Source organism: Bombina bombina, chromosome 2 (genome assembly GCF_027579735.1).
Source record: "Bombina bombina isolate aBomBom1 chromosome 2, aBomBom1.pri, whole genome shotgun sequence".
In the NCBI taxonomy this organism is placed as follows: Eukaryota; Metazoa; Chordata; class Amphibia; order Anura; family Bombinatoridae; genus Bombina; species Bombina bombina.
In genome coordinates this window covers 1,175,940,791-1,175,953,473 of record NC_069500.1, presented here as the reverse complement: position 1 = coordinate 1,175,953,473, position 12,683 = coordinate 1,175,940,791, and the positions used below count along the sequence as shown (strand labels likewise).

Sequence of the window (12,683 nt, the reverse complement as noted above, 5' to 3'; positions counted from 1 at the left end):
GATAGAGCATACGATTTTAAACCATTTCCAATTTACTTCTGTTATCAAATTTCCTTTGTTTTTTGTTATCCTTTGTTGAAAAGCTGGGATGTAAGCTCATGAGTGTGCACATGTCTAAATAACGACAGAAAATATTTGGGTTTAATGTCCCTTTAAACATAATACCCATTTCATTCCATCCGGACAGCTGATGCAAAACTAGCCAATAAAGTGAATACATTTATCTCTACAACACCTGGGTCACTGGTGAATGATGGTTAAAGTGACATGGAAGTGCTTTATTAAAGGGATATGAAACCCAAAAGTTTTCTTTCATGATTCAGATAAAGCATGCGATTTTAAACAACCTTCTAATTTACTTCTACTATTAATGTTTCTTCTCTTGGTATTTTTTGTTGCTGTTGAAAAGCAGGGACGTTCTCTTGGAATCTTTTGTTGAAAAGCAGGGACGTATACTTAGGAGCCGGCACATTGCTGGAGCTCTATATGGCAGCAGTTTTGCAAGAATGTTATCCATTTGCAATAGCACTATATGGCAACACCATTTCCTGCCATGTAGGGCTCCAGATTCCTACCTAGGTATCTCTTGGAAACTTTTTAAAAATGGTATGATCTGTTTGAATCTGAAAATTTTGGGGGGGATTTCATATCCCTTTAAGTTTTATGCATCACTTCTCGTCAACATAGTATAGGGCAATGATGTGGCATACTGTAGCCTCTGTTAGCCCCTTGATTACTGTTGGTAATGCAGAGAATCACAGAGAATATGTTTTCAAATCATTACAATAAATGGGATCTTGTTCATTGTCTTGGGTTAGAAATAGAAGTCCTGATTCTCTAAAGCTCTCTGGTCTGGGGAGACTATTTAAGTAGTCTCATAAGTACTGTGAGCAGGGTCGGCTCCAGAACAAATAAAATGGGGGGGCATTTTTTTTTCACAAGGGGCATGAATTTACATAGCATGTATGAGAGTCAAAATAAGAGTAGACCTACATATTGTGCAGGAAAGTGTAGCTTCTGGCTGGCTTATCCCCCACTATTAACATTTGGAGAATATGTGCTAAATCCTATGCAGTGCACTAAAACAGAGCCATTAACCTTGAGACCCCCAGTGCAATAAGCTCCTTAAACACAATTCACCCCTTAATCACCATGATCCAAAACCATTAAACTCATTCTCAAATCTCAATCATGTCCCCTAAACAGCCATGCACCCCAAACCCCCCCAATGCAATTAACCCCTTTGTTTGCAATAGCAGTGAGGATACTAGGTTTTCAGGTAATTTTGTAGATTAGATTTAGCTATACCTGTTTCACAATAACTAATGGATACCAGGCTACTTAATACAACCTATGTACTGTGAACCTATAAGAATATGATTGTATTATATAAATATAAATCTATAAATGGCTACCGGCTTCTATCGGCGCCTAAAAAGTGCACTGTGATCTTAGGCCTGGCCGACTTATATTTATATGATACAATCATATTCTTATCATTGTCTATTGTTTAAGAATATGAGTAACTCACAATAGTTAGGTAAAATTAATAGGGTTAAAGGGACAGTCAACACCAGAATTTTTGTTGTTTAAAAAGATAGATAATTCCTTAATTACCAATTCCCCAGTTTTGCATAACCAACACAGTTATAATTATACACGTTTTACCTCTGTAATTACCTTGTATCTAAGCCTCAGCAGACTGCCCCCTTATTTCAGTTCTTTTGACAGACTTGCATTTTAGCCAATCAGAGCTGTCTCCATGGTAAATTCACGTGCATGAGCTCAATGTTATCTATACGAAACACGTGAAATAATGCCCTCTAGTGGTGAAAAACAATCAAAACGCATTTAGATTAGAGGCGGCCTTCAAGGTCTAAGAAATTAGCATATGAACCTCCTAGGTTTAGCTTTCAACTAAGAATACCAAGATAACAAAGCAAAATTGGTGATAAAAGTAAACTGGAAAGTTGTTTAAAATTACATGCTTTATTTGAAACATGAAAGTTTTTTTGGACTTGACTGTCCCTTTAAAGACTAGTCCAAAAAGTTTCTAATTAACTTCCAATTCCAAATAAGAGGTTAAGACACGGAGCTCCTTGCAGATGCGTGATGCGACCTCACAGTTTGCCAGCTAACTCCGCCCCCAGCATGCAAAATTACATAACAATTCATTATTTTTTTTTTTTTTTTTAAAGCGTATGATCATATCAATATTTTTTGAGGGGGCACAGCATTCCATTTGGGTGGGCATTGCCCCTCAATGCCCCCCCTTGGAGCCGACCCTGACTGTGAGGTCCCTCAAAGAAATTTAGAAAGGGAAATTTTTGTTCAGGGGTTGATTGTCTCGCTATGCAGGGCTCTGTATATTAAAGGGACAGTACACTGTAAAATTGTTTTTCCATTAATGTATTTTAAATGACATGTTATACCACCTGAGTATAAAATATTTGAGAAATTGCATTTTCAGGTTTATTTGTGTATATGAAGTAGCTGGTTTTGTGCTTTGAAACCACAACCTATTACAAGGGATTGAACTTAAGGTAATATCAGATTTCATTATGTTATAACTTTGTGTACACATACAAGCTTCCTTATCTTATAATTGTCTGGAGCACCAAAGCTCAATACATAGAGAGAACAATGGAAAATTATCATTTTATTACTTAACTGTCCTGCATCCCACTGAGAGTGTAACTTCTTCTGCTGACTGTGTTTACTTAGGCTTGTCAATAGCATATACTCCAGTATCAAAACTTTCAGTATAGGTTGGGAAACCACAAGCTAAATCAGCTATTTCAAATGCTGAAATAAGAGTAAAGGAGCTACTTGCAACCAATTTAACACTCTCTAGCAGGTAAAAGGGATCATTGGGAATAATTTAAAGGGGAGAAAGTTTTTGGATGAACTGTCCCTTTAAGGAAAGACACATACATATAATGCGTGATGTCCCTCCTTGCCAGACAGCTTTTCATAATCAGGCCCAAAGACTGAAGCAATTTGCATCTTGTCTCACCCCATAGTATTCTTCTCTGGAAGAACAATTCATTAAAAGAGCAACAATTCAAAGTTTAAAAATGGAAAAAATTAACATGTACTTGATCTCCATATTTAACCATATTTAAAGGGCCAGTGTATTGTACTTTTCCCCTTTAAAACGTTCCCAGTAATCCATGGAGTGTATTAAAATGTTTACAAAATAGCAACTTTACCTTTATTTTGTTATTAAAAATAGCTCATTGTGCCTGTTGAAACTGCTACCTATGCTGATAATGTCAATACTGCAGAACTGGCTATAGAAATGCTATGCAGGAGCCTTACATACAAATAACTCTTACCTGCTGCTAACCTCAGCACCTTATCCCTTTAAGGTTTATTCCTGCATCCAGGCTTACACTACACAAATCAAGAACATTATCACCAATTAGTATAAGTTGCCAACACATCTCTGTAATTTATTTACTTTTAACAAAAGGAAAAGTGTCTATCTAGTTGTAACATTTTCAGTTTAAAAGACTGAGGCCAACAGAATACTGGTTGTGGGCTCCCTATGACGTACAGCCCACACTAGGGAATGTTTAGCAGTGCACAATATGTGCATGCGCAGTTGCAGTTTGGCTTCTAGTGAATATCTGTAGCGACAGAGCTTGTTGCTATAACTTTCTATTGAGCAAGTGGTAACTTTAATAATATGCTTTGAAAGATTTTCAAGTTTACTATCACTTTAATGTAAGCTAGTAACACCAAAACTAAACTTTCATGATTCAGATAGAGCACCTGTCCTCAGGCCTCTCTAACAGGCCACATTATGAGGATATCTGAACTTGAGTACAGGTGAAATAATCAGCTGATTAGTAAACGGTAATTAACCTGTTCTCCCCAAAAGTAAACATACAAATATGGCCCGCTAGGGAGGCATGAGGACAGGCTTGAAAACCAGTGAGATTGTAAAACAACTTTCCAATTTACTTCTATTATCTAATTTGCTTTGTTCTCCTGGTATCCTTTATTGAAAGGTTTACCTTAGTAGGTTCAGAAGCAGCAGTGCACTACTGGGAGCTAGCTGCTAATTGGTGGCTGCACGATTATGAAAACCAATTTTTTTTCTTTCATGATTCAGATAGAGCATGTGATTTTAAACAACTTTCCATTGTACTTCTATTGTCTAATTTGTTTTGTTCCTATGATATAATTTGTTGAAAAGGATACCTAGGTAGGCTCATGTATTGTCTCACCCATTAGTGCATCATTGCTTCTTCAATAAATGATACAAAAAGAATGAAGCAAATTAGATAATAGAAGATATTTGAAAAGTTGTTTAAAATTATATTCTCTATCTGAATCATTAAATTAAAAAAAAATGGGGTTTATATCCCTTTAAGTTCGCTCCCAGTAGTGCACTGCTGCTCCTTCAACAAAGGATACCAAGAGAATGAAACAAATTAGATAATATAAGTAAATTAGAAACTCGTTTAACTTTAACATGCTCTATCTGAGGGAAGAAAAAAAAATGAGATCCCACGTCCCTTTAATGCAATGGATTGGGGGTATAGGTGGTCTGTGTATAGGAGGGCAGTGCATAGAAAAAGCTTACACACAATACTTCTGCATCACCTTCACCACTCCTAATAACATAACTGCAGGTACAGCCTTACTAGAGTTATTATCTTTCTGTACTAACTTTCCTTCCATGTTTTTTTTTTATATATAAATTTGGAAAGTTTGATATTTTACTAATAATTACAAATGAAAGAAAGAGGGAAAGGGAGGTTTTATAATCACTGATTCAATTATACAGGAAGAGGAATAAGTCTCCAGAGGTCATTTCAATTATCCCTACATGACAAAGAGTAAGAATTATATTCCTTTGTATTGTGGCAGGACAAAGGTTACTAATGACTATTTTATATTTTAGCTATTCTTTAATAAGTAAAAAAGGAACAAATAGACTTTAATGCATGAAACATTTGATAGAATTTGCAAAATTATTTATTACATTTTTTGGGGGGATTATATTGGAGAACTGAGAATCAGTAAATTAAGATGTATACACCAAATCACTTTTGTGCTATACTTCTAGGGAAATAATGAATAATCAAGAAACAAAATGCATAGTGTGTCACTTTCCACCAATAAAGGTTACAACAGAGAACATGTTTTGAGAATTATTATCCCTTTAATAATTTTTCTGGCACCTAAAAATGGTTAAAGGGCCCATAAATGTTCATTGTATTTAATTAGTAATAAGCACTTCATCTTATTAAAATACTTTTATCTTAAAATGCAGAGCTTTAAGCGATATGGAAGCATTTTGAAATAAATATAATAACTTACTGAATTTGTGCTACACTATTCGCCCATGAAGCCGGAGATTTTTATACCGCACATATTCAAATCCGGAGCGTTCATTCCCTCTTCCCTTGCGCATGCGCAATACTCACCTCTCACTCAGAGAATCTCAATGCACAAAGCATTAATATTATCTGTGTATATTTCTGTTGGCTAGATGTACTGCGCATGCGCAGCGCTAGAGGGCACGCGCTCCGTCAAAAATAAATGATGGATGTCACTCTTGTCAGGATATCTGTGAGTAGGGTTGCCACCCGTCCCTTAAAATACAGAACACTTATACGTTGCACATGCTGCAGGGTGTGCAGGGAGGAATATAAATAGTATTGTCCAGAAACACAATACATGTTCCTCTCTGCACACCCTGCAGCATGTGTAACTCATAAGTGTCCAGGAAAACATGGCTGAGGTGGCAACCCTATCTGTATTATTAAATTTTATATATATATATATATATATATATATATATATATATATATATATATATATATATATATATTATTTATACATGATAAGACCAAAGAGTTTATTATATATGAAACTGTTTGCATCAGTTTTATTACTATAAATTGCAGTTCTCTCTGTCAGATGGTCTGGGCTGGGTAACACAACCCTCCCCCTCCTGTTGTGACTAGATACACATTGCAAGCCAGTATGTCCCTCTTATGCACTTCAAAGGAGGACTGTACAAAGAGTTTTCCAATCTAAAGGAACAATCGCTCAGTCTGAACTGATAATGGAATATCTATACTCAAAGTGTCCCATACTGAGTTTCAAATACACGAAGCTCAGACGTATGTATCACTGGAAAATAGCAGGAGAATACAGAGACACATTTTGCTGAAAGCATATAAGAATTTAAATCTTGGTTTTAAAAAGCGAAGTTAGAAATTAATCTATATGAACTGTATAATTCTCAAAGATTTAATTGATACTCAGACTGTATAATATATATATATATATATATATATATATATATATATATATATATATATATATATATCTCCATGGACCTGCATTTCAGGTTTGTAATAAATTAAATGAACAACTGAATAACCTTATTTTAAAGATGTCTGAAGCAAATAACATCTTCTTGATTTTTCCAGGAGTATAGTGGTACACTCTGCAAACGATATACAGATATGCAATATTTATATTAATATGAGAAGTTGAAAGCCTGAGAGTTAAGATTTTAACATGTCTTAACCTATGTATTTTTGAAAACATAGAAGTCTTAAGGATTTTAAGATTGGACAAATTATATATATAGTTTTCAAACATTAAATATATGCCTCAGACTGTCCAAATAAATCATATAAACGTATATTTGTGGATCTGAGTGAAAATGCCTAGCAGTGGCATGTTAGATAAATATTTGCTGAATTTAAGTAGCTATACAGTCGATTTAAAATGTCTGACAAGTGCATGTGTGGCTGTCCCATAAATTGTGTTATACGTTTTGTGCACTCAGCAAGAGATATGTATGTTCCATATTCTGTATTTGTATTAATATGGGATAATGCTCAAGTGTAGCTTTGAAGGCATCTTCTAAAATATTGTGGGAAGTGTATCATGTTTAGTATTAAAATGCCCAGATTAAATAGTATTAAGTGATCCTATACAAATTGGACATAATTGTTGGCTGAGGCAAGAAATAGTGAATATACTAAATATACATTTTAAAAATATATAAGAATCAATATTAAAGTGTAGCAGTATTGATAATGAACTTGCATTTCTGGTTGTCTGCTGCCACCTATAGTTCAAAAATGGTATTGCAACCAAAAGGTAAATGGCTGCTCAGGGAGGCGTCTCCCAAATAACCAAGAGATGTTCAGCTCTGAAGGGCCTATTAGACAAGCTTCAGTAAGAGCGTATCTGAATATTTACCAATGATAAGAATAAAAAGGGGTGGGGTGTATCAATTGATATAACCTCATGCAAGGGGATAGAAGTGGTCTTTGCTTGCTAAAATTTTGACTGATAACCTTGCTGTCTTTTTGGGACACAGTCACTATAAGCATAATTGGGCTACCTTTTTCTTATCCATATTGCAAAATACCTCTCTTTAATTTATGAGGTGAACTGGACTTATCTGAAAAAGCTGAAACTACAATTTTGTTAAAATCTAAAGTATAAAGGGTCATATTAATGCTAAGTAATCTTATTTGCTAGATAAAGGTCTTTTGTATTTCATATCTCTAGGTCAGGCTTTATTATTGTGAGTAAACCTCTCTGGTGTTTATTAAGTTATTTGCAGCTATTGTGAGATATTTCAAAACTGGTCATTGTATTTAAATCTCTAATTGTGGTAAATTAAGCAGAGTAAGTTTGTAATCAATATTGGGCATTGAATTAGAGTAATTGGCTAATTATAGAGGATTCTGGTATTTTATTGCAATATTTTTATGTGATTCATTTGTAAGTAAGGTCCATTTTAGAGATATATTTTTTATTTACTTTGTAAAGAATACTATAACATCATAAGCGTATATAGTTGATTCATAATCTATTCTAGTTTCTATATAAATATATTTCAATGTTTTTATAAATTTAACTAATCTAAAGAATTTAGGAACAAATATTAATTTCAATTGTTTTGTATATACATTTTAATTGGAGGTTATTTTAAAGAATAATAATAAATACATTGTATTATAACCCTGGTATATACCTACACTCTACTGTTGGCTGCAGGGGCTATGATGGCTGCAATAGAAAAAAATGCTCCAGATTCATAGGTGGACTGTGGATTAGTGTTTTGATAAGTATAAAATATAAATTAAAACGCTTCCACTGCGCTTTTGCTCTGCAACGTTTAACCCCTTAATGACCACAGCACTTTTCCATTTTCTGTCCGTTTGGGACCAAGGCTATTTTTACATTTCTGCGGTGTTTGTGTTTAGCTGTAATTTTCGTCTTACTCATTTACTGTACCCACATATATTATATACCGTTTTTCTCGCCATTAAATGGACGTTCTAAAGATATCATTATTTTCATCATATCTTATAATTTACTATAAAAAATTATAAAATATGAGGAAAAAATGGAAAAAAAACACACTTTTTCGAACTTTGACCCCCAAAATCTGTTACACATCTACAACCACCAAAAAACACCCATGCTAAATAGTTTCTAAATTTTGTCCTGAGTTTAGAAATACCCAATGTTTACATCTTCTTTGCTTTTTTTGTAAGTTATAGGGCCATAAATACAAGTAGCACTTTGCTATTTCCAAACCACTTTTTTTCCCCAAAATTAGCGCTAGTTACATTGGAACGCTAATATCTTTCAGGAATCCCTGAATATCCATTGACATGTATATATTTTTTTTTAGTAGACATCCCAAAGTATTGATCTAGGCCCATTTTGGTATATTTCATGCCATCATTTCGCCGCCAAATGCGATTAAATACAAAAAATTGTTCACTTTTTCACTAATTTTTTCACAAACTTTTGGTTTCTCACTGAAATTATTTACAAACAGCTTGTGCAATTATGGCTTAAATGGTTGTAAATTCTTCTCTGGGATCCCCTTTGTTCAGAAATAGCAGACATATATGACTTTGGCATTGCTTTTTAGCAATTAGAAGGCTGCTAAATGCCACTGCGCACTACACGTGTATTATGCCCAGCAGTGAAGGGGTTAATTAGGGAGCATGTAGGGAGCTTTTAGAGGTAATTTTAGCTTTAGTGTAGTGTAGTACACAACCCCAAGTATTGGTCTAGGCCAATTTTGGTATATTTCATGCCACCATTTCACTGCCAAATGCGATCAAATTAAAAAAACGTTACATTTTTCACAATTTTAGGTTTCTCACTGAAATCATTTACAAACAGCTTGTGCAATTATGGCACAAATGGTTGTAAATGCTTCTCTGGGATCCCCTTTGTTCAGAAATAGCAGACATATATTGCTTTGGCATTGCTTTTTGGTAATTAGAAGGCCGCTAAATGCCACTGCGCACCACACGTGTATTATGCCCAGCAGTGAAGGGGTTAATTCTGTAGCTTGTAGGGAGCTTGTAGGGTTAATTTTAGCTTTAGTGTAGTGTAGTAGACAACCCAAAGTATTGATCTAGGCCCATTTTGGTATATTTCATGCCACCATTTCACAGCCAAATGCGATCAAATAAAAAAAAAAACGTTCCCTATTTCACAAACTTTTTCACAAACTTTTGGTTTCTCACTGAAATTATTTACAAACAGCTTGTGCAATTATGGCACAAATGGTTGTAAATGCTTCTCTGGGATCCCCTTTGTTCAGAAATAGCAGACATATATGTCTTTGGCGTTGCTTTTTGGTAATTAGAAGGCCGCCAAATGCCGCTGCGCATCACACATGTATTATGGCTAGCAGTGATGGGGTTAATAATGTAGCTTGTAGGGTTAATTTTAGCTTTAGTGTAGAGCTCAGCCTCCCACCTGAAACATCAGACCCCCTGATCCCTCCCAAACAGCTCTCTTCCTTCCCCCACCCCACAATTGTCCCCGTCATCTTAAGTACTGGCAGAAACTCTGCCAGTACTAAAATAAAAGCTATATTTGTTTTTTTTGGGGGGGGTTTCTTAGTATATTTACATATGCTACTGTGTAGGATCCTCCCTTAGCCCCCAACCTCACTGATCCCCCACCAAACAGATCTCTAACCCTCCCCCTCTGCCTTAATGGGCGCCATCTTGGGTACTGGCAGCTGTCTGCCAGTACCCAGTTTAGTAAAAAAAAGTGCTTTTTTTTATTTAATTGCCCTTTTCTGTAGCTCCCCCCCCCCCCCGGATCAACCCCCCACCCCTTCCAGATCTCTTAGATTATTTATTTATTTTAATGTTTTTTTTTTAACTTTTAACAACCTTTATTTTTCTGAAGTGTAGCAGTTCCCTCCCGCTCCCGCCCCGTGCACGCGCCCGCCTGCCACCCCCCATGCGCGCTCCCGTCTGTCCCGCCCCCCTCCACTTCATTCGGCACATCGATGGCCGCCCACCCGCCTCCCAGACTTGCTCCCACCCACCAACGATACCGGCCACCAATGTCCGGTGCAGAGAGGGCCACAGAGTGGCTCTCTCTGCATCCGATGGCCTAGGGGGGTTATTGCAGGATGCCTCGATATCGAGGCATCACTGCAATAACCGGAAAGCAGCTGGAAGCAGGATCGCTTCCAGCTGCTTTCCAGACCAAGGACGTACGCCACACGTCCTCGGTCATTAACTGTATTTTTTTTGAGGACGTGTGGCGTATGTCCTTGGTCGTTAAACGTATTTAATATTTAAGGGTAGAACTTTAATTTGGTGGAATCAGTTTATTACCATTTACTGTCCCTTTAAATGCTGTTCTTTCATAATTTGAGTACAACTTTTATGAAACCCAATTTTTTTTTCTTTTGTGATTTAGATGAAGTGATTTTAAACAACTTTACAATTTACGTCTGCTATAAAATATGTTTCATTCTCTTGGTATTGTATGTTGAAGGAGCAACAATGCTCTACTGGGACTTAGCTAAGCACATCAAGCTAACCAATGACAACAGTCATATATCTGCAGCCACCAATCACCAAGCGATGACCAGGGTGCTGTACCAAAAATGGGCTTGATCTTAAGCTTACATTCCTGCTTTTCAAATAAAGATATCAAAAAATTGATAATAGGAGTAAATTAGAAAGTTGCTTAAAATTGCATGCTCTACCTGAATCACGAAAGGAAAATGTGGGTTTAATATCCCTTTAATAACCTAATTTTTTATTATTATAATTAAAAACTTAATTCCAATTCCAAATATAGCTAGAACCTTTGAGAATCGATGAAACAATATGGATATCCTTACCATGATGACTGGCAAGCATTTTGTGCATGGTCAGTGACCTTAAAGCAAAATTGAATTCCCTAGAAAGGCCTAGATTATAAATGGACCACTACTGATAGCTCAGGAGGGAGCTAAGATTAGCATGCAATCTAGTATTACAAATCCATGGTAAAACTGAATAACCATAGAATTTTCGCAGTCGACATCCCTTTAGCACGCCCTATACTTTCAATGGATATCGACACCGCATGAAACATCACTCTTATTACAAGTTGAAAGTTTAACAATCTTAATAAAGTTAGCACAACTTCAGATCTAAAGTAAAGTTTTAGGGATAGAATAAAAGTATAAAAAAACACATGTAAAACATATTAAAATAAAGTATTACATACATATATATATATATATAATAAAGTAGACTTATTAGTCCAGTAGCTAAATATAAAAATAACATAATATTTACAATAAAAAACATATTACTGAATACTGCAATACTCTAGTTATTTTATTATTCTCACATATATACATATGAAATATAAAATATACGTTTATTATATATACACAGTATATATACATTTTTACTGATACTATTTTATTTGGTGTTGTAGAAAATATATTTATTTTAACTTGACTCTTGTAGTGGCTGAGGGGAAACACATCTTCATATATTAAATTGTGCGAAAACAAAGCAATATTAGCGGTAACTAGTTCTTAAAGACCTTTAAACTGAACTTGTTTTTGCAATGTGCTGATGATTTTTGCTAAACTACAGTAACATGATGTGCAGCACAAAATAATTGCATACCAATACAGCTGCAATAAAGATAAAAGCAAAAACGACAGCCATGATTTTAAATAACAATATTGCTAATAATAATAGTATTATTCTTTTTATTTGAAGATACTGCTTTCACCAGAGACCAATTTGGCTTTCTCAAACTGAAAATTCCTCTGCCCAGGCCTAGTACTGAATCGAATATCAACAGAAAACAATCCCACTGTGTAAAAGGACTGCCCTATTATGTATTGATGCGGTGCCTGTCAGTGGTAGCTACAGCATTGAAAGAACATTTTGGGGACAGCAATGCTCCACGGTTCTTTTTGTCCTATTTTCTCCAGGGAGGGGTTGAGAAACTTGAAATCCAGAGATAGCTGTCATTACCCTTTGCTAGATGTTATTTTTCAAACAATTCTCCTCATACCAACTGCTACTTTGAGTTAACCCCTCTTCTGCAGCAGAACCTCGCAAAGCGAATCTCTACAGGCTTACATTGCAGAAAATAAATTACAGCTTCTGTGGGGCACTGAAGCGCCATAGGGAGCGTTATTGTGCACCAACGCTGCTTCCGAATCCCATTACTTTCTACCTTAGAATGGCAAATGTTTTGGCCCTGTGTTGTTTCACAATAAAAAGTACATAAAACCTACTGAGCAGCAGGGACTCTTTGTACACATGATTCGTGGTTGAATCCATCGTCTAGCACTGAGAGTTTTAAAATGTTATACTGTGCCACACATAGGTGATAGAAACACG

The 12,683-nt window shown here is 35.6% G+C and overlaps 1 protein-coding gene across 2 annotated transcripts in view; it reads right to left on the bottom strand.

The window, feature by feature from the left end:
* Positions 1–12,683, bottom strand: part of TENM3 (teneurin transmembrane protein 3) — a 756,540-nt gene that overhangs the window by 47,894 nt on the left and 695,963 nt on the right. The gene's annotated exons all lie outside the window — the stretch shown is intronic.